Source organism: Nyctereutes procyonoides, unplaced genomic scaffold, assembly GCF_905146905.1.
Source record: "Nyctereutes procyonoides isolate TBG_1078 unplaced genomic scaffold, NYPRO_anot_genome, whole genome shotgun sequence".
Taxonomy (NCBI): domain Eukaryota; kingdom Metazoa; phylum Chordata; class Mammalia; order Carnivora; family Canidae; genus Nyctereutes; species Nyctereutes procyonoides.
Genome location: NW_026575132.1, coordinates 20,780,639 through 20,803,185, shown reverse-complemented (window position 1 = coordinate 20,803,185; position 22,547 = coordinate 20,780,639). Strand labels below are relative to the sequence as shown.

Sequence of the window (22,547 nt, the reverse complement as noted above, 5' to 3'; positions counted from 1 at the left end):
TGTTACAATCACCATACAATAGCACGGTAATTATTTTTAAAGCCTTTTTTCACAGTTACTTTGAACAATTTCCTCTAATAAAGGTAAACTCTGTTCTCTAAGAAAACTGCCCTAGATTTTGTGTAGAACAATTTTCAATTTGAAACAATTTTATTTACCTTTGCTCTAAAAGCATTTTGAGAATTCCAAAGTTCAATTAACTCTCTTCAATACAGTTCATTGTTGCCAGAAACAAAAGCAAAGGTTCTTGTTATATCTGTGAATAAAAAGATTTGTAAGTTGGAAAAAAAAAAAGAACTGTCTTAACTTTTTACAAAAGGTGGGGTTTAAGTAACTATGTGTAATAAAATGTGCTTCAAGGATCAGCGTTCTGTGGATCATTAAATTCATGATGGTGATTTTTAATTAGATTCAACGTTTGTATGTCACTTTCCAGATTACAAAACGCTTTGCTCATTCATGACCACATTTTCTGCAACAACAGCGCTCTGAAATGGATGTTAAACTAATTTTAAGGAGTAGTATGATCTAAGAAAGTTGAAAAATGTCAAAGTCCACGAAAACACTACATACTATAAAAAATATTTTTGCTACATAACACTGAGCTACCACTGATCGCTGTAAAAACCCTAACAGAGATTCCTAAATGCTAGTGATTCAAGGATATCAATGATTCACCCCTCTCAGAAAATTTCATGAGGAATACACATAAGACAAAAGAACTCAAAAGAAGCTCTACTTGAACACAGGCGAACTTGGTGCTAGGGCCCACATAAATCAAGGTGTCCTAATCTTTCTCTCCCACATCCTTATTTTTCACTCTATCCAAACACACGCAAGACTGGAAAACAACATTTCTGAGAAATCAGTAGCATGTTCTCTCTCCAGATGTGGCTGCCAATGCTCGGGAAAAGCTAACCTTACTCTCATATTAAGAAGGTCTGTGAAAGCCACCTTACAGCTTAATTAAGGACATGCTTTAGGATCACCTGTGGATCATTCTAAATTTATAGACCCCCAAGGCAGGCCAAACTGAATCAGTATTTCTGAGGGTGAAGTCCTAGTGTGCATAGACATATTAAATATATGTCCTTATTTAAATCTCTACAGGGGATTATCATGCCCTGAATATAAAATATTTGTAGAGAAATCTAGGATAATAAAAAGAAAAGTATCTGGTGGAAAAATAATTTGAAGAGCATATACTTCATTTTCCCAATTCCAAAATTGAGATTTAAGACTTACCTGAAAATTAACAAACTGAATGCAATGACACATAAAATTGTGCCCTTAGAGACTGTGAATCCAAATCCTCTTAGAGCTAGCATAAGGTCCCCATGGTAAAGTGGGTATTTGCTAAGTTGCTATTGCCGGTGCGCCACCGTTTTTAATTTTGTAAAAGTTAACCATCAGAAACTTTTCTCAAGAGAATTTAAAAATTCTCCAAAGAGTCGATCCCAATGAAATGAACAGTTTCCTATTTATTAACATATAGAGAGAACCTTTTTTTTTTTCTGTCACCAAAGCACTTTTCAAACTGAACCATATGTGACCTAATAGCAGAAGCCTTGTATATGCATATGACTTTCTTTAAGAGAACTCAGGCGTTTAGGGATGCTCAATCATCACTCCAGAATTCCCATGAAGGGGGGGAGAAAGAGTTAATTCTCGATATGTGTTTAAGCAATTGAGGCATACACATATTAATAAGCTAACAGGAGTCTGCAGCTAGGCCAGAAATAGAATCCAGGTTACATATTTTTAGACTAGTGCCTCTTTGATTTTCACACACAATATGATACTTACCCATATGCTTTAAAAGGACACAGCTTCCAGCAAGGAGAGTAGCAGAAAAGAGAGACTTTGTGTAACCCCAGAACGGAGGAGAAATCTTCATGGCATAAGCATGTGTGTATCCGAAGTGTTTTCTTCAAACCACTGCGTGTTCCTTTACATCCCCTTTCTGTCACCCCAAGAGGCCTCGCTCCAAGGAAATATGTGACTCTCAAGGAGGATAGTAGTCCAGCTACTTTTTAGATTCTAAGCACGCTATTAGGCACTTCACACCAATATTTTTTTTAATGGGCACAATGATCCCACAAGAGAGGTGTTATTTCCAGTTTATAGGTAAAAACAAAACGAGACAAAAACAAAAACCTGAGGTTTTCATGACTTAACCAAATGAAAACTTGAGTTTTTTGGACACATCCCTGAAGGTAATGAAAAGTTAATATTTCAGCTGCTTCCATTTAAACAGGGACTGACTTTGAATCCTTTCAGGTGATAGATCAGATAAAGAGAGGAAAGATAGCCCCGTGGAGACCAGTGGTAACTCGTGGTCTCACTCCTAAAACATATCTTAGAGGAGAAAATGATAAGGGAGTCACCGAAGCAACCCACTGGAGTATAAAAGTAGGGAATCTGGGATTAGACCGCCAGGTTTAAATACTAGCTCTGCAATTTATTACCTTTCCGACCTTGGACAAATTACTTATATCTTGGTTATCATGTCCTCCTCTTTAAAAAGAAATCATTCCTATCTCACAGGGTCGTTTTGAGGATTAAAAGTAACAATAATACAGGTTAATGTTTGGTTCTTTGCATGACACATAGCCAGTACCCAGTAAATACCAGCCACTGCTATTTCAGAAGGCCTAACGCAGTTTGAGAGCTTGGTGAGGACCCCACACCCCCCGGGGCTGCTTATCTTCTCTGTTATCAATAACAGCAGGCAGCCAGTCACAGAATAGCCTCCGGCCAATCATCTTTCCTCCAATAATATTATTAGTACTTAGCATGATATGAGAGAGATTTTCTGTACATTTTATTCAGGCCTGCATCGGTTTGGAGTTGTTAAAAATACCTAATACTTATTGAGCACTTACTGTTATCCAGGCTCGAAGTGTATTAATTTATTTAATTCTCAGAATAATGCTATGAGGAAAGATGCTGTCACTATGGATAATGTCACCATTGACTAAATAACAGATAATAAGAGGTGAAAGCAGGCCTCGGATCCAGGTATTCGGGCTGTTAGAGCGCACTCTGAAGCATTTTGCCCCTGTGCTTCTCACTGGGGTGTGCATTTGATCATTTCATTCCCTCCACTCAGCTTCACAGACGGCATCTATAAACTTGCTTTATTACTCTCCATTCCCAGCATTTTAAAGCCTTGACTTCCTTTGTCATGTGGATAGGCCTCATCTAGACTGAGTCATAGAAGAGGATAAAGGAAGATCTTGATTTCTTATTACCTGACAAGCCCTTTGCTTTGGGATTATAGCATTCCAGAGTTCCACACCTGGTCACACCATTTGCTGCCAGGAGCACCTTATGTCAAGTCAGCACATTACCAATGTCCTTTGAGTCTTAAAAATTGAAAAACAGTGACTGTAAAATTTGATACTGCTCATTAAACTAAATGTAAAATAAAAATCTTGCATAAATAAAATTTAGTGCTAACTTTTTTGTAACATGAAGGGCAATATATTAAGAACAGTGTATTTTAATACAGTGAAAGAATTTCCAACATTAAAAATCGGTTCCTGGCTGTGCTACGTGGCAGCCGCCTACTCTGATCATAGTACAGACTCTTCAGGAGAGAATTTTCCGCATCTGCAAATTAATCCAAGTTTCTAGCCACTTGTATTATGTAAAACAAGATTTGTTCAAGGCTTCCAATGTCATCTGCAATTAGTTGATCGCAGAGAGTGAGACTGTGAATAAAGATTGTAATTAAGTGCTCTTTCTCGTAACATTCATGCACACATGCAGAAAGAGAGTGAGAGAAGCTTTCTTTCAGTATCTTTTTTTATGTGACCACAAGAACTCAGTCTCATATTTTCCCCCAGGCTTGGACGTGTTTCTCAGTCCAGGACGGCCAAGAGGAGCCTAAAGTGGCCTAAATTGTCTCATCTGTTTACTCCATAGCACTATGTGTGTGTGTATGTATATACACACAAGAAAAAAAATATATATATATATTTGACCTACCATATGTCCCAAGGGTGGGAGGCACTGGCTAAAACATTGTTTAGTGCTCTAGTTCACTGTATAATTGTGTTAATCACTTCTACACACGAACATACTCTTTCAATGAGCAGCCTGTATGATTTATTATTTTTCACTATGTACCTTTGTTCTGATTACATGGACCGAATTCCAATTCAAAAAATAGGGCTTTATATTACACATCTTTTTAAATTTCACTTTTCGAGTAATTCATTCTTATTATATTTACAAGGGTTTTCCATTTGAGAAGTTTGAGAAGCATTGCTCCAGGCTACGTAGACATTGATTAATGGGAAGTTGAGCCTCTCCTCCTTCCCATAAAGGAATCTCCCTATGCTTATTTATATTTAAAGGGTCAGGCTTGATTTTATCCTCTCAGAACTCAAGCCAGAAGTCATACCTGCCCCCTCGAAGTTTGGAAGAATCGTGGTCACTTCTTGCTGGGTAGCCACATGAGAACATGAAGTCATGGTACTGGTAGAGTCACCCAACACAAAGCCCTGGTGTTTTACATGAAATCTGGCTAGCAGAAGTCATACCTCTATTTGTTTTCCTATGGCTAATACTAGAGCACCTTCTCCCTGCCTGTCGAAACCTCACCAGAGCTGTCAATGTAAGTGCAATTTCTGCCCATTAATAGTTTTCTGAAAACTTGACTGTCAACACCCTTTTCCCATTGTTACCCTCAGCCTGGTTTTCAGTGTTCAAGCCTGTTGGATTGCCTTACATAGCCTGCCCCCAGGTTAATGGGATAGCATGTGTTCACTGTTTCTGGTGGATTCTGTTGCCTCACAGATTCAGAATCTTCGTTCAAATTCATTCACCTGACATGGTGTAGGGATCAGCCTAGCAGCCCCATTTTTTCCCTTTCTACCCTTATTTTAGGGAGCAATTGCCCTTATATAACTATAAACCCGAGGTCAAGGGTACCTCAACTCATCCTAACAAATAGCAATAACTGAATTTCAGCTGGAAGGGATTTGGGTCTTGATCCTTTTTATTACCAAGTAACAACTGAGCTTGATCACCTTCATTACCAGCAGGCTTCAAGTTCTACTCATTAGTAGTCTTTGCCAAAGGATGTACATCACATATATTAATTCTGCTTCCCTGGAAATCCCCTTACATAATTTAAAATTTTTGTTAACCTTAACATTTTTCAGACATCACAGTTCATTTTAGACTTTAGCACCTCTGACATTATCCTGACAGTCAGTATCACCCTAATATTTAAGTATGTGGCTTTTCTTCTTGTGTTTCACCAATTTAAAATCTGATCCTGTCAGTAATTTCCTGGGAAGTTACACTGGTTTCGCTCAACGCTTTGTTCTTTTTTTTTTTCTTTTTTTTTTATGCAGCCAGTATGCAAAATGCATTGTTCACTAGCACCAATTTCCCTAATAACTTTCTTTACCTTTTATTGGATGAGACTATCAGTGAGATAAGACAAGAATTTATCAAATGCTCTGCTTTTGAGAAATGAGATTTTCAATTGAATGTGTACTTGAAGTCTAGTTTGTCATTCCCACCCGGTGAATTTAATTTATTCACTTTCTTTAACCAGGTCTTTGTAGTCTAGTCCTACGGTGATAATAATAGCTAATATTTATTGAGCAACTCCTTTATGCCAGGAAATTCGTGTTTAATCTCATGTAATTCCTTCAGCGACCATAATCCACACCGTATAGGTCAGGAATTTGAAGCACAGAGATTAAATAAATTGTCCAGTGTCGCCAGCTGTAAGTGCCATATTCAGGGTAGGATCTCAGGCAATCCAGCCCTAGTTCAGCCTTGTAACCACCATGATATGGCACTCCCTAATTTTGTTTCTAATCTTCTTTTATCTTCACACAAATACTCTCCTCAATTCTCCAGATTTTTATGAAGGAATATATCTTTTTGGCACACAACTATATTCTGTTCTCTTAATAGTGGTTCTGTTTCTTTTGAACCAAAAATGATCATATCCTTTCATAGTGCATTTCCAGTAGCAAATTCCCTCCTTTCTTGCTTCTCAGTTCATATTCACTTTCATGTCACAATCTCAGCTTCATTTTGGTTTTTTTGTTTGTTTGTTTGTTTGTTTGTTTATAATAGTCACAGAGAGAGAGAGAGAGAGGCAGAGACACAGGCAGAGGGAGAAGCAGGCTCCATGCACTGGGAGCCCGACGTGGGATTCGATCCCGGGTCTCCAGGATCCCGCCCTGGGCCAAAGGCAGGCGCCAAACCGCTGCGCCACCCAGGGATCCCCTCATTTTGTTTATTCATCACGTTTTTCAAATATTCTGGCCCTTAGATAATGCACAGGAAGAAAAAAAAAAAAAACGTGGTCTGAGGAAGTTAATCTAATGTACCTCCCTCAAAAGTATAGTAAGTTTTGACAAATATAGGAAGGAATATACCCTTCTATTCCTATTACTTCTATTAGATATTTTTAAAGTGAAAATACTGAAGAATGGTCATTTGTAAGGTTAAAATTGGTAGAAATTTTGGAATTCATCTAATTTAACTCTTTATGTTACCGTTGTTGTTTTTTTATCTTTATAAAAGTCTATAATTTCAGATACAAAAATACTACATACAACCATATTTTGATATCCTCTAAATTATAATCTGAGATTTCTTTTTTTTATAAATTTATTTTTTATTGGTGTTCAATTTGCCAACATATAGAATAACACCCAGTGCTCATCCCATCAAGTGCCCCCCACATGGCCGGTCACCCAGTCACCCCTCCACCCCACCCCCCACCCACCTCCCTTTCTACCACCCCTAGTTCATTTCCCAGAGTTAGGTTACCTTTGAAGAGAAGATACTTGCATATGTTAAATGATATGCCTGTAGTTAAACCAAATTCCTTGTTTTTCCAAAGTAATGCTTTCAGCAAGTGATCAATAGTTAAAATGATATTTAGTTGTAAATTTAACTATATTCATTATCATTCTGCAAATGTTTCTCCCAACTTATTAGGTAGTAAATTTAAAATATACCCCTTTATCATTTTGCATTTTGAGTTTCTAAGGCTACAGTGTTTCAATTATATCTGTAGTGATAGATTCAGAATGGGTGAAAGACTAGATCTTGTAACATAAAAACTTCTACTGTAATTAGACAACATGTATTCTGGAAAAGACATGTAAAACCAGCGTACATAAAAATTCTATAGCATTTCTAATGAAGAAACCTTTCTAAAATTTCAAATGTAGGCAAAAGGAGAATAATAAAAATAGAACACTGGTTCTCAAAGCAATCTCAACAACAGGAAAATGTGTATTCAGTGGGAAAGCATGTAGCCCTTTTTTTTTAAACACTAAAGGCTTTTTTATTTTAATGACGTTAGATTCCCCTCCCTTCCTCCACCCCAAAATGTGTTGGGTTTCCTTCAAATGACAGAAAATTATGAGTGCTAATGAGAAAACTTTGGCAAAGAGGAAGGTAAAAAATGAGGGTTGTTTTGTTTTAATGAGCTGTTGCCCTCTCGTTTTTTTAAGTGGTGGAGTCTATTTGTGGCCATTTGGATGCTTTCTGCCAAAGGAGAGAGATCTTGTCCCTTTCACAGCAAGATAAAGTCCACAGGCAGGACTTTTAGTTTTTCTTTTCCTGAATTGGAACTACAACAGATTTCTTCTCTCATTCTAGTAACACTATATTTGATAAGGTAAAAGTTCCCCGTGGTTGTCTAATTCATTACAGGCATTCCTCATTTTATTGAGTTTCGTAGATACTGTAGGGTTTGGTTGTTTTTTTGTTTGGTTGGGGGTTTTTTTGTTGTTGTTGTTCCTTTTTGCTACAAATTAAACGTTGGGGGATCCCTGGGTGCCTCAGCAGTTTAGCGCCTGCCTTTGGCCCAGGGTGAGATCCTGGAGACTCAGGATCAAGTCTTGCATTAGGCTGCCGGCGTGGAGCCTGCTTCTCCCTCTGCCTGTGTCTCTGCCTCTCTCTCTCTCTCTGTGTGTCTTTCATAAATGAATAAATAAAATCTTTAAAAAAAAAATTAAAGGTTGGTGGTAACCCTGTGTCAATCAAGTGTATTGGTGCCATTTTTCTAAAAGCATTTGCTCACTCAAAGCATATGTGTCACATTTTGATGATTCTTTTTTTTTTAATAAATTTATTTATTTGAGAGTGTGTGTGTGTGTGTGTGTGTGTGTGTGTGTGTGTGTGTGTGTGTGTGAGCATGAGCTGGGGGAGAGGCAGAGGGAGAGGCAGACTCCTGCTAAGCAGGAAGCCCAGTGCAGGGCTTGGTCTCAGGACCCCAGGATCATGACCTAAGCCCAAGGCAGATGCTTAACTGGCTGAGCGACCCAGGCACCCCACATTTTGATAAGTCTTGCAATATTTCAAACTTCTTCATTATTATTACATTTGTTCTAGTCATCTGTGGTCAGTGACCATGACTTGCTGAAAGCTTAGATGATGGTTAGCCATTTTTAGCAATATTTTTAAATTAAGATATGTACATTGTTTTTAGACATAATGCTATGCACACTTAATACACTACAGTAGTATAAACATAACTTTAAATGCACTAGGAAACAAAAAATTCATTTGATTTGTTTTATTACAATATCTGCTTTATTGTAGTGGTCTGGAACTGAACTCACAATACCTCCAAGATATGCCTGTATTTTGCCATAAGTGTAATTTACTGACACATTTCATTAAAAATACATTGGTTTTAAATGTAAGCATTGACAAAAAAAAAAAAATCCGAGCATTATGAAGAAACATTTTCAAAATCTGTAATTTAATGATAAAAATTTACATAAGTAGGTCAAAATGAATATTTGGGAAGTCTGAGAAAATTAAAAATTGTGGAAAAACTGAAATTGCACATATGATACAGTTTTAATTGTAACCCAGTGCATATCCTTTCATGCATCTGATATCATATTAAAAAGAAGATTCAAAGGTAAAAAATAAACTTGAAGGAAACTAAATTTCGTTGCATATTATATGCATAATTTATGAGAATAAAAATTTGCAAACGGGCTTGTGGAATGGCTTGACAATGATATAATAGAAAAATAGGGACACTTTGGTGACTCAGTCATTTAAATGTCTGACTCTTAATTTCAGCTCAGGTCATGATCTCAGGGTCATGAGATCAACCTCCAGTAGGGATCCATGCTGGGCATGGAGCCTGCTTAAGATTCTCTCTCCTCTCTCCCTCCTCACGCATGTGCCTTCTCTCTCTGTGTCTCTGTCTCTAAAACCAAAAAAAAAGGAAAGAAAAGAAAAGAAAGAAAAAAAGTAATGATCTCAACAAAGAAAACCATTTCTTCTAGTAATGGTGGTCAACTATTGACAAGTGTCTCCTCCTTGTCAGCCACCTACTGTGATGGGATCCACCTTTGCTCTATTCCACAAGGGGCTTATCCTCAGGGCAGAGCAAAAGCCCTTACTAAAGCAGACTAAAAGTACCTACTTTTAAGACCTAGGATTTCAAACTTGAAAAAGGATGTTTCAGAAAGTGAATAGCTAACTTTTTAAAACAAGAAATGAAGACACCAAATATTATGGTCATAACAATCAAACTGGCTTCACAGATGTCCTCAGAAAAGCCAGGAGTTTCCACCCAAGGGAATATTGGGTCCAGAACCCAAAGTGCTTGAGTTCCTCATTTGCAGCTATAAAAACTGTTAATACATTAAGTCAAGTCACTTACCTCTCTGTTCTAATAACTTTCTCATCTATAAAAGTAAGATGATGCTAATTGGCTGTAGAGCCTTCATTTTTCATTCATTTTAGTTTATGTATTCATAACTCAATTTCATATCAAAATAAGTTTGAGACAGCTTCTAAAATAAATAGAAAAAATAAGGAGAATCAGAAGAGGAAGAATTCGGAAAGTAAAGCTAAAATGAAGTCAGGGGAAGGGTTGGTGGACAGTTTTCATGGTGTTGTATCTGGGCATAAGCTCTTCCACAGTCAATAACTCCCATCTTCGCGTGAAGTGATGTATTCATCTTTACTGTCAGAGATAAGCTTTTCATGGTAAGAAAGAGTAAACATAAAAATTCCTTTTTTAAAAAAAATATTTTATTTATTTATTCATGAGAGACAGAGAGAGAGAGAGGCAGAGACACAGGCAAAGGGAGAAGCAGGCTCCATGCAGGGAGCCTGACATAGGACTTGATCCCGGGACTCCAGGATCACACCTAGGCTGAAGGCAGGCGCTAAACCACTGAGCCACCCGGGGGGGGGTCCCAACATAAAAATCCCTAAATAACTAAGAATGGTAAACATTCTTTAATTATTTTCCAGTTTTGTTCCCACTCATATACACCTTTTTAAAAAAGGAGCAAATTTCTAAAACTTAATGTAGGCCAGTATTGATAGGCTCTGACTATGTATCCAAATCACCATATAATTTGTACACAAATCTCACAATTCCAGAACTTAAAATATCTTTTTACTGAGGCTGCTGTAGGAAATGATCCTATATAATACTTGCTTTTCTGACACTACTGCCATTAAAACATAGAATCTTGCTATGACTAATTCTTACAAATGCTTTCTTTCATTTTCTGCCACTCTTCAGTTTTTTTTCTTCCTCAGTCCCAAATTATGGAAGCAGGTTTCAATGTCTTATGGATGCATTCCCTTCCAATCCAAAATGAGCCTTAATAATGTAAGTGTCAGAAACTAGTTCCATAGCAACTGTAAAAGGAGCTTTTACATGGACACACATTTCTAGAGAAATTAGGTTTGGAACTCACAATAGTACAAAGAAACTTACACTAAAATTATCTTTTGCATTTGGTAGGAAAAATAGGAGTAGTTCAAATATCTCAAGGATATTTCTTAAGAGCTCTCCCTAGGTCAATTAAGTTGTATTATTTTGCTACCAAGCTTGTGCCACTTTAAAGCAAGATTCAGAGCCTGGAAGTAATACCAAGCTCTTCTAAGTGATTTAAATGATCGTGGTTTTCAAAAGATTAAAAAAAAAAAAACAGAATAATTTTGCCATGATATTTTGTAATTTCCTTTCTCACATATAAAATAATTTTATTCCTCTGAGAAAACCTGCTTAGTTAATATGGAAGACATTTCCACTACAGGTACTAAAAATTCACAGTAACCCTTACAGTTCATACAAAGAAAATCAAATTCTATTTTAGTGAAGTTTTCATAACAGCCTTTTGGCCAATAATGTTGAAGAATCATGATATATTTAAGAGATATTAATTCTAGTAATAGTCATTTATCTTTGATGTCAAAGAGAGACAAAGGCTTGGGAAATAGAAGATTTATGATGACATATTATAGACTCACTTGGTAGATGTTAGATTTTTTACTCTTCCTCTGAAACGACAGAAAATGAAGCTTTATCAACTTCCTTTTATTAAGGCTAAAAATATATCCTATAATAGGATCATAAACATTTAATGAAACTCACAGCTGTACTGAATTTTAAAATTAGGTGAGGATGGACAAAGTAGATCATAGAAAAGTAAATCAGCATAACTCATACATTATGATTTGACAACCCAGCTTGTTTTAATTTAATATATCTCTGGGTCTGACCTCTGTCCTGGAGTCCAGACATGTATTTCCAACTTCCTAAATGAACCTAGGAATCCAAAATGAGTTGATTTTCTTCCCAAGCACATCCAAATATCTGAGACATGTCAGTAGAGAAAGCTCAAATTCAAGAAGATAGAACAGGATGATAACTTTCCTTTTATTCTTCTGCTTTCTGAGAAGATTGAAATTCTTCTCTCTCTCCAGTTGGGTTCCCCAGAAAACACTCTGAAGTGGGGATTCATGTGAAGGTGATTAATAGGAAGCTTTCCCAGTAAAAACCATTTCCTGGGACGCTTTCCCAGGAAATACCATTTTAGGGAAATGGGACTAGCTTAGGTGACTAGGGAGGGATGTGTTATCAAGCAAAATTTCGCAAAGAGTAAGTTTGACTCTGTCCCACAAAGGATGTCTAAAGACAGTGTAGGCCACACCTCAGATTTATCTTTATCAAGACAAAGTAGCTGGAATATTTATTCTCCTGTACCTGTCGATCATTGGTTAAGAATTGCCCCTGGGGAGCTATAAACTCCCAGGTGCTTCTGACAAAATGAAGCAAAATGAGTTCTAGCTGCCTGAGGCCAGCCCCCCAACAGAGACATAATGCTGGCAGTTTAAGAATGAAAATACTCCTGGAGCCAGTGTGCATGGAAATGAGAAAAGATCCAAGCAAGCTATGGTGGTGTGCTGACTGGGCCTCTCCAGTCTTCATACTGGTTACTGGGTTTAAACTTATTTTCCTAATACCCACCTTTATTCTTTAACTATTATTTACACAGTGCATCCTGGAGTAGGGGAGTCTCAATTCTTGACAGTAAAGTGCTACAGACAGGCCAAAGCTGAAGCTCCTTCTCTGTTCCACAACTTAATGAGACCAGTTTATTGACTGTATTATTGGTCAGCTCAGTGTTTTAAAAAATTGAATAGGAATGCCTTCAGATGAGGCATGTTTTCTCTAATTCACCAGTATTTCCTAACTATATCAATTATAATTTAATTCAGTTGCATATAACAAACACAAGAAAAATCCGAAGTAATAGTGCTTCTCCAAGTATGGTTTCCAGACCAACTGCATCAGCATCACCTGGAAGCCAACAAATAATATGGTTTCTACGACATCATCAAGGACCCAGTCTCCTCCCACCTTCGTGGAATTAAAAAATAAATAAGTAATGGCTGCGTTAGCAGCACCGTCACATCCCTATACCGAGATGGGGGAAGGTGCAAGAAAGGACGTGAGGGGCTTATGAAAGGTGTTTTTAAAGGTGAGTAATGCGTTCTACTGGTCGTTGTCCTGAACCAGTATTGTGCTGGTCAATGTTTGATTAAGAGCCCCCCAATTTTCATTGTGCAAGTACTCCTGTGTGGCTGACTTCAAGCTTTCAGCGCATTATTAAACAGAGATGAGGAGAGACACAGTTAAGTAAAACAAAGATCATGATATTTGGTGCTTAATTGTTCACATATATGCAAAAATCTCTTACATGAAGGAGCAATGATAAAAAGGAGTGTAGATACAGTTGCATAGCAACCTTCCACAGTAAAGGGTACTCCTGTTCTGTGTGTTCATGGGGTCACTATGTTAAAGAGCCTTGCTAGCTCACTCTTTAGTTCAAGAATTGCCATGTAGAGAATAAAGCCATTGAAACTATCCTGCCTCCTCTTTTACACAAAATTTCTGCTCATCGACACTGGGTACATTTTGTCCTCCCCTTTCCCAACACACTTCACAGCGATGGTGGTTGAAGATGGTTCTGAATCTCAGAACATAGCTGAAACAACTCTCATTTCTATTTTGTGCCTAACAGACTTTGGTTGTGGTTATGTTAACAGGGCTCTAACTTCAGTCCAGCTGAGTTTGAACCCAACTCTGCCATGTGCTATTAAATAACCTCAGAGATCTTATTTTATCTTTGTGTGATGAGCCCTGGGTGTTTTTGTTTTTTGTTTTTTTTTTAAATATGGAACGCTTCACGAATTTGTGTGTCATCCTTGCGCAGGGGCCATGCTAATCTTCTCTGTATCGTTCCAGTTTTTTAGTATATGTGCTGCCAAAGCGAGCACAGCCCTGGATGTTATATGCACCTGTAAATTATTGGACACTACATCTGACACTATGCATTATATGTTGGCTAACTGAATTCAAATTAAAAAAAGAAATTTCAATTCACATAATATGCGTATGTGTTATGAAACACTATTCTGACTTTTTTCAACTATTAAAAATAATTAAAATATTTTTAACTCGACATTCTGTACAAAAAAAAAGGCAAAGGGACAGAACTGGCGGCTGGGCTAACGTTTGCCCACCCCTACTCCCATGGTGTCTTCTTTAGAGTAACAGCATTGTTGCTATATAAATCCTACAGTTCACCCATTTACATTTAAGTATACAATTCCAGGGTTTATTTATTTATTTATTTATTTTTAAAATTTATTTTATTATTTTTTTTTTCAATTCCAGGTTTCTAAATACATTCTCAGACCTGCGGTTCTCATAATCTAATTTTAGGACATCTTCCTCACTCTCAAAAGAAATCCAGTAGCAATCATTTTCATTACTCCCCTGACCCCTCTGAACCCCTGCAGCCCTAAGCAACAAGTATGTATCTTCTGTCTCAATAAGTTTGCTTATTCTTTCATATACATGGAGTCCTATAACACGTGACATTTTGTGCCTGACTTCTTTCACTTACATAACATTTTCATGTTTTACCCAACTAATAGTATGATCAATACTTCGTTTATTTATTTATTTTTTTAAGATTTTATTTATTTATTTATTCATGAGAGACCCAGAGAGAGAGAGAGAGAGAGAGAGAGAGGCAGAGACACAGGTAGAGGGCGAAGCAGGCTCCATGCACTGGAAGCCCGATGTGGGACTCGATCCCAGGTCTCCAGGATCAGGCCCTGGGTTGAAGGCGGCGCTAAACTGCTGAGCCACCCAGGCTACCCTACTTTGTTTATTTTTATTGCTGAATAATTCTCCATCTTGTTGATTTTCTGTCTGGCTGTTCTACCCATTATCAAAAGTGATATATTGAAGCTTTTAATGATTATTGTTGAATTTTCTCTTTCTTCAATTCTGACAGTTTTTGCTGCATGTATTTTAAAGCTTTACTGTTTGATAACATATGTTTACAATTGTATCTTCTTAGGAGATTGACCCTTTTGTCATTATCAAGTGACCCATTTTAATATCTAGCAATATATTTTGTTTTAAAGTCTATTTTGCCTGATATTACTATAGCCATTCCAGTTCTTTTATATGGTTGCTGTTTGCCTTGCATATATCTTTTCCATTCGTTTACCTTCAACCTATTTTTTTTATTTTTAAATCCAAATAGTATTTCCTGTAGACAGCATATATTTGATTTTGATTTTGTTTTTCTGTTAAATATAATTTTACTATTTCTTTTTTTACGGGATTGTTTGATATATTCACTTTTAATGTTATTGATATGGTTAGACTTACATCTGTTTTCCATGTTTATTTTCTGCATGTCTCATTTCTTTTTTTGTATCTATATTCCTCCTTTCTTACCTTATTTTATAGTGAGTGGACATTTTCCACTGGAACATTTTAATTCCTTTAATGATGTGTTTAATCATATGTGTATGTTATTTTCTTAGCAGTTGCATCAGGGCCTACAGTTATCTTATCAGAATCTACTTCAGATTTATACCGACTTAATTTCAATGAAACCTGGAAATCCCACTCCTATGAAGCTTAGTTCTCTCTCCATCTTTTTTGTGCTTTTACTGTAATGCATATTAAGCCTATTCATGTTATAATTCCAACACTATATTATTCTACTTACTATTTTATATAAGCTGATGTACTTTAAAGAAACTTTAGAGAAGAAAGAAACCCGGTATTTAATTACAGAGTTTGTAGCTTCAACTTTCCTATTTATCTTTTGGGGTTCTTTTCATTTATTTTTCTACCAAATGAACATTATCATATATTGTCATTTCCTCACTCTAATACAGCACTGTTCACACCCTTCTCCTTTATGCCATTATTATCAAATACATTTTGTCTCTCCATTACAGACCCCCAAATATAATGATATTCATATTGTATTATGTAATTCCTTTTAAAATCATACAAGAGGTGAAAAGAGAAATACGCAATTAAATTCTTTTTCATAATTACCCACATACTTACTGTATGAGATTCATACAGATGCGGTAACAAATTACCACAAGGTTCATGGCTAAAAGCAAGGCAATTTATACTCTAATAATGGACTAATGTCAAGATGACTGCAGGGCTGGTTACTTTGGGAGGCTCCCGGAGAGAATTAGTTTCCTGTTTCTTCCAGCTTCTAGAGGCTGCTCGTATTTCTTGAGTTGTGGTTCCATCACTCCACCATTTACTTCTATCATATACATGATCTTGCCTATCACCCTATCGGATGTTCTTGCATCCTTCTTTTGAAGACCCTTGTGACTACATTTGTTTCCATCTGGATAATCCAGGAGAACCTCACCATACAAGACACTTAATTTAATCATACATGCAATGTCCTTTTGCCACATTAGGTAACATTAATAGGTTCCTGGGATTAGGATGTGGGCATCTTTGTGGGGACCATTATTAACCTTACCACAGCCTGCTCTCTGTCATCTGACCACTAAAGATTCAAGTACATTTCAAGTACATTCAAATAATGCACCCCATTCCAAAATCCCCCAAAGTGTCAACCCATTACAGCATCAACTCAAAGTCTAAATATTACTAGCTCAAAAGTCCCAGATATAGTCCTCTAAACCACCTGAATCCGGTATGATTCAGATGTTCAATATGATCCATTCTGGGGGAAAATTTTTCTCTATGTCTGGACCAATGAATCTAGAAAACAAATTATCTGCTCCCAAAATACAATGGTGGGACAGGCATAGGTAATAGTTACTGTCATTTCCACTTAAGAAAGGTGAACATTGAAGAAAGAAAGGAGTAACCAGTCCCAAGCAACTGAGATCAAATTTTCCTGAATATGTACAGCCTACATTATGTGCACAACCTTTCTGACTCCCGCAGTTGGGTGTGATCCCAGAGAGACATTTTTGGCTCTTTCCCTTGTTTTGTCTAGTGAACTTCTGATTACTCTGCAATTTTGTTTGTATCAGAACTACCAGCTTTCTCTTAATTGCTCTCCGGCAGGATCTCCATTCTGCATGACAACAGCCTTAGGTGCAGAGTTCTCTTCTTTCTGTTCCAAATAAGAACTGTCCCCTCGGGGTCGCCTGGTTGGCTCAGTGGTTGAGTGTCTGCCTTTGTGTGATCCGGGAGTCCCAGGATGGAGTCCTGCATCGGGCTTCCTGCATGGAGCCTGCTTCTCCCTCTGTCTACGCCTCTGCCTCTCTCTGTGTGTCTCTCATGAATAAATAAATAAATTCTTTTAAAAAAAAAAAAAAAAAAAAAGGAACTGTCCCCTCAGATAAGGCTGCAGAGCTCTTTATGGCCCTCCTTACCCCTTGGGCAGAATTCCTGTGCCACTGCACCAGAGCTGAGGTTGGGTGTCTGCTTTTCCAGGAGTGATACTTTCACTCTACAAGTGGTCACAGGGGCAAGTGGTGGCTGCTCCAGCTCTTCTTGGCTTAACTCTGAACATGGAACTTCAACTCCATGAATGAGCTGAGAGAAGGGGAGGGAGGAAGGGAGAGGTTTATAATCAGGACCTCAGTATTCTCAGTCTCTTGTGCCTGGAGCAGAGCTTCTGCTTTAAAAATGGGGGCTGGGTAGGGAGGAAGTCCTCTCCTCCATGCCTATTTCTACAATATGGCTCCAGGAGAAATAAGACCTTCTGGCAGCCAGCTCCTCATGGTAATATCTATAGCTCATGACAGGGAGCTGGAGAAGTAGGGAGCTCCCATCTGAGAGGCACAGCCGGGGGAAGAGCCTTGGCAACACTAAGCTGAGTAATGGAATGGATGATGGTTCAACTGTTACAGAATCTCATTGTTCTTAATAGATTTAGTAGATTTTCTTGAATAAATTCTTTCCCACTTGCTGTATGCTCTTAGGATAATTTCCGGAGGTTTAAATAAATGTTTTTTATAACATACACTTTTTTCACCATTTTTTTATTCGCTTGAGAGTTCTTGTCATTCTGGGAGTCCTGCTCCCTAACCTCTTTAAGCTTCAGGTCCCCCACCTGTAACATGAAGATGATTGTTATATGATGATTATACACTGATGCATTTGCAGTAGCTGGGAGATATGAAATACCAAAAATAAGGTTACTTACAACTAGAAAAATATGCAGTTATATTCTTCCATTTTGTTTATTTTTTATTCTTCCATTTTAAACAATTATATTTTACTAAAGTTCCTTAGTTAACAGAAAAGTAGCAGCAATGCATTATAGAGCAGAAAAAAAATTAGGGGATACGATCCTCTCAAGCTGTGAAATACTGCATATATGTTATATGTAAATACTTAAGTTTTAATTTCAGTTCTGTCATGGACCTCTAATGAAATTTTTGATAGTCTATTCTACTGTACAAACATTGCTTCATTATTTAGTCTTGTTCTTTATTTTCAGAATTTACAAAATGATTGGATATGGAACCTGCCCTAATGAAGAAATAGCTTTCTCAGGGAACAGTAGTCTTTTCTTCTTGTGAAATGTAAATAGAAAAGGTAGTCTTGAAACCCCACCCTGTCAGGAAATAGCAGTTGGTTGATTATATGCATGAATATTTGTGACATGAAGACAAAGTGTTCTACAAGTTCCATCTCTCCTCTTGGAATGCTGAAACTCTGCTTGACCCTGGAAAAAACCTGATGGAAAACAATCAGTTATTTCAAAAAAAAAAAAAAAGATTAGCATTGTAGCTTCTGGTGACTCACTTAGCACTTGGACTTGCCCAAACTGGTTCTGGCTGTTCCTTTTTCTGCATTAGCCAACTGGGAGATTACCTAAAGAAAACTGGTCTTGATTTCTGATATGGACTAAACCTGTTACTTTTTTAGTTATGTAGGTGGATTTGTACCATTCTTCTATAATGTCTTCCAAGATAAATTCTAGTATTTGTAAGTCCTAATACCTGGGGTGGGGTGAGTTAGAAACATTGCATTAGAACCTCATTACATCAGTTTTACAAGCCTCGTCTTCAAATTAGAACTTTCCTAATGTCTCTGAGCACTTAAAACTTCCATATGTTGAAAAATACTATACACTTTTTACTATGTTTGATGCCTGTAATTCCATTAAAGCAAAATTTATCTGATTTTAAACCATTAGCTCTTATTTATATGCAAATAATCTTAGAGGGCTCATTATATTAACCTATGATAAATTACAAACCACCTTATTGTTTTATTTTCAATTGTGCAATTCTTTGAGATTAGTCTTTGGTAAATGGAAGAAAAGACTGAAAACAATATAAGTGATCTCAGAATGTCTATCGATGGACTTGTCTTTCGACACTGGAAAAATGGCATCATGGAAGATTATATAGATCCCAAAAGGAAAAGTAGACTCTCCTGCACACACACACACAATTCAGTCACTTCCCAGTTGTCCCTAGGCCAATATTGAATACCAACTACACTACATTCAAGTTGTATGAAGATATGGGATCCCTGGGTGGCGCAGCGGTTTAGCGCCTGCCTTTGGCCCAGGGCACGATCCTGGAGACGCGGGATCGAGTCCCATGTCGGGCTGCCAGTGCATGGAGCCTGCTTCTCCCTCTGCCTGTGTCTCTGCCTCTCTCTCTCTCTGTGACTATCATAACTAAATAAGAATTAAAAAAGAAAAGTTGTATGAAGACAGCACTAATGTGTGTGTCCAAAAAGCCTCCCTGATAGTTTGTCAGGGGCACTGAGGCAGTGCCATATAAAGAGAATCCGACAGTTCTTCCTAGCTTCAAAACAAGCATAAATCAAATGAACAACATAAAAGAATCTTGTGTAAGACATAGGGTTATTTTTCAATTGTACCTTCATAAAGATGACAAATATGCATCATTAATTTTTTTTTCTAGTTATATCTCCATTTTCATTGCTAATACTGGTTGTTTTAAGTTCTTAATAAATTTTGACATTCTCCATTAATTTTTATGTTGTTGATCTTCTTTACTATTTATATTTTGTTTCATTAATCTCTTCATTGGCTTATTCTCTACTATCTTGCTTTTTTCTGTTCTTACTCTAACTCCCTAAGTTCAATGATTACATCACTATTTTTTTTCCATTTTTCATGTTTTCCCTTTGGTAGATACACAAAGAGCTAAAAATGTCTAAGAACTTCTATTACTGGATCCAACAAATTTCTAATACAGGGCATTCACTGAAATCTATTTCTAAATGTCACGATTTACATAATTATTTATTTTTGGACCTGCAACTGCTTAGATTTGCCAAGATAGGACTATGAGCTTTCTTTCCATATTTACTTTATAAACTAATTGCATTTTTAAATCCATTAATTAACAAATAATGTATTATTGGTTTCAGAGGTAGAGGTCAGTGATTCATCAGTCTTATACCCAGTGCTCGTGACATCACATGCCTTCTTTAATGTCCATCACCCAGTTATCTCATTCCTCCACCCATCTCCCTTCCAGCAACCCTCAGTTTGTTTCTTATGATTAAGCATCTCTTCTGGTCTGTCTCCCTCTCTAATTTCATCTTGTTTTATTTTTTCCTCTCTTCCCCTATGATCCTCTGTTTTGTTTTTTAAATTCCACATGAGTGAGATCACATGATAATTGTCTTTCACTGATCGACTTATTTTACTTAGCATAATACCCTCTAGTTCCATCCATGTCATTGCAATGGCAAGATTTCATTTTTTGATGGCTGAGTAGTATTCCACTATATTCTAGTTGATAGATAGATATCTCACATCTTATCCACTCATCTGTTGATGGACATCTGGACTCTGATATTAATTTCTGTTTTATAGAGATTTCCTGTGAACCTCATTGTAGATTATTTTTATCATCTATATGCAATTGAAAAGGCTGCATATTCTGTTTTACGAGTCTATAGTTGCCTAATAGTTCAATTTTTAATTGATTACTGTTTGATAGTTAATAGTTCAATAGTTAATTTCAATTTTCTTTGTCATTACCACTTTTTGCTTAGCTTCAATTTACTGGCTTTTGAACAAGGTGTTAAGATTATTTAATTATGGGGCTCCTCGGTGGCTCAGTTGGTTAAGCATGGGATTCTTGATTTCCGATGAGGTCATGATCTCAGGGTCATGATCTCAGGGTCCTGAAATTGAGTGACATGGCTCCACATTGGGCATGGAGCATGCTTAAGATTCTCTCTCTCCCTCTCCCCCTATTCATGCCCCACTCACCTGCTCATGCATGAGCTTCTTTCTCCCTAATTTTTTTTTAAGATTTTATTTATTTATTCACGAGAGAGAGAGAGCGAGAGAGGCAGAGACAGAGACACAGGGAGAAGGAGAAGCGGGGTCCATGCAGGGAGCCTGACATGGGACTCGATCCCAAGTCTCCAGGATCAGGCCCTGGGCTGAAGGCGGCGCTAAACCACTAAGCCACCTAGGCTGCCCTCTTTCTCCCTTAAAAAAGAAAAAGAGATTATCCAATTATGTGGTAGATCTACCAATTTATTCTTATAATTCAGTCCATTTTTACTTTATATATTCGAGGCAATGTTGTTATGCTATATGCCTATGCCTAGAGACTCAGAAATGTTTTTCTGGTGAATTGAAACTTTATACTTAAATACATATCCTATTAATACTAATAAATTTTTCTTAAGATCTGTTTTCTCTGGTATTAATATACCTGTGCCAGATTAATTTTGGTAATTATCTTATGATTTTTTTTCTGTCTCTATACATCAATTATGTTTTAAGTGAATGTTTTATGCAATCACATTTTAAATAAATACCTTATAAGCCACATTTAGTTGGGCTTCCAAAAAAATCTACTTTTAAAAGCTTTGTTTTTTTACATGCTAGTTTTACTAGGATACATTATGATGAATGTATCCAGTGTATTTTGATTTATTTCTATTATATTGTTATACTACATCATATTACTGTATGTACTATATTTCCATTTACCATACATTTCCTTTCTTCCTTTTTCCATTCTTCCTGCCTTCTAATGAGTGGATGATTTTTCTTTCTCCCTGTTTTCCCTTAACTAGTTTAGAAGTTTATAGACTCTATTTTTTATATGTTTAATGATTATCCTTATTACATAGCATATTTACTTGATTAAAAAAAATTAAAAGTAATCATTATACAGAGAGACCAATTAAATAATTTATTTTAGGGACACCTGGCTGGCTCAGCAGTTGAGTGCCTGCCTTTGGACCAGGGCATGACCCTAGAGTCCCGGGATCAAATCCCACATCGGGCTCCCTGCATGGAGCCTGCTTCTCTCTCTGCCTATGTCTCTGACTCCCTCTCTCTCTCTATCTCTCTCATGAATAAATAAGTAAAATCTTTAAAAAAATAATTTATTTTACTCCAAACGATAGGTTATGATAATGTTTGTTTATTTTAAAAAGCATCCTAATATGTACTGATACAGAATGATCTCCAATTACTCAGTTTAATAAGAAAGGAACAGTTATGTAATAAGGTGTGTTACTATCTTTACATATACAGACATATGTAAATGAATGAATGTACAAAATATCTCTGGGAGTATACCTAGGAAACTAGTAATAGTAGTTGCCTCTGGGGAAAGGAAATAGGCATGTGTGGAGTAAATGTGGGTAAGAAAATAATTTTCACTGAATACCTTTGTATATTTGAATTTTGTATATTCTTTGCAAAAAAAGCAATAATTTAAAATAGATTAACTAATACCTCTTCTCCCAAACAATTCAAGAGATTTAGTATGCTTTAAATCCAATCTTCTCTGTTTTCACATCCTTATTAGTAGCTTACATATCCATGAGGTATTGCTGCTTAACCAATAGTCACAAAATTCCAGGAACTTTCAACAATAAGCAATCACTTCTCACTCATGTGTCTGGGTCATGTGGGTATGACTGAGCTAGG

General features: G+C 36.8%; 1 non-coding gene across 1 annotated transcript; it reads right to left on the bottom strand.

Moving 5' to 3' along the window:
• Positions 1 to 13,493: 13,493 nt before the first annotated feature.
• LOC129523077 (U6 spliceosomal RNA) lies at positions 13,494 to 13,602 on the bottom strand. Its single transcript, XR_008667040.1, has one exon. It is a non-coding gene; the product is annotated as a U6 spliceosomal RNA (small nuclear RNA).
• Positions 13,603 to 22,547: the final 8,945 nt, after the last annotated feature.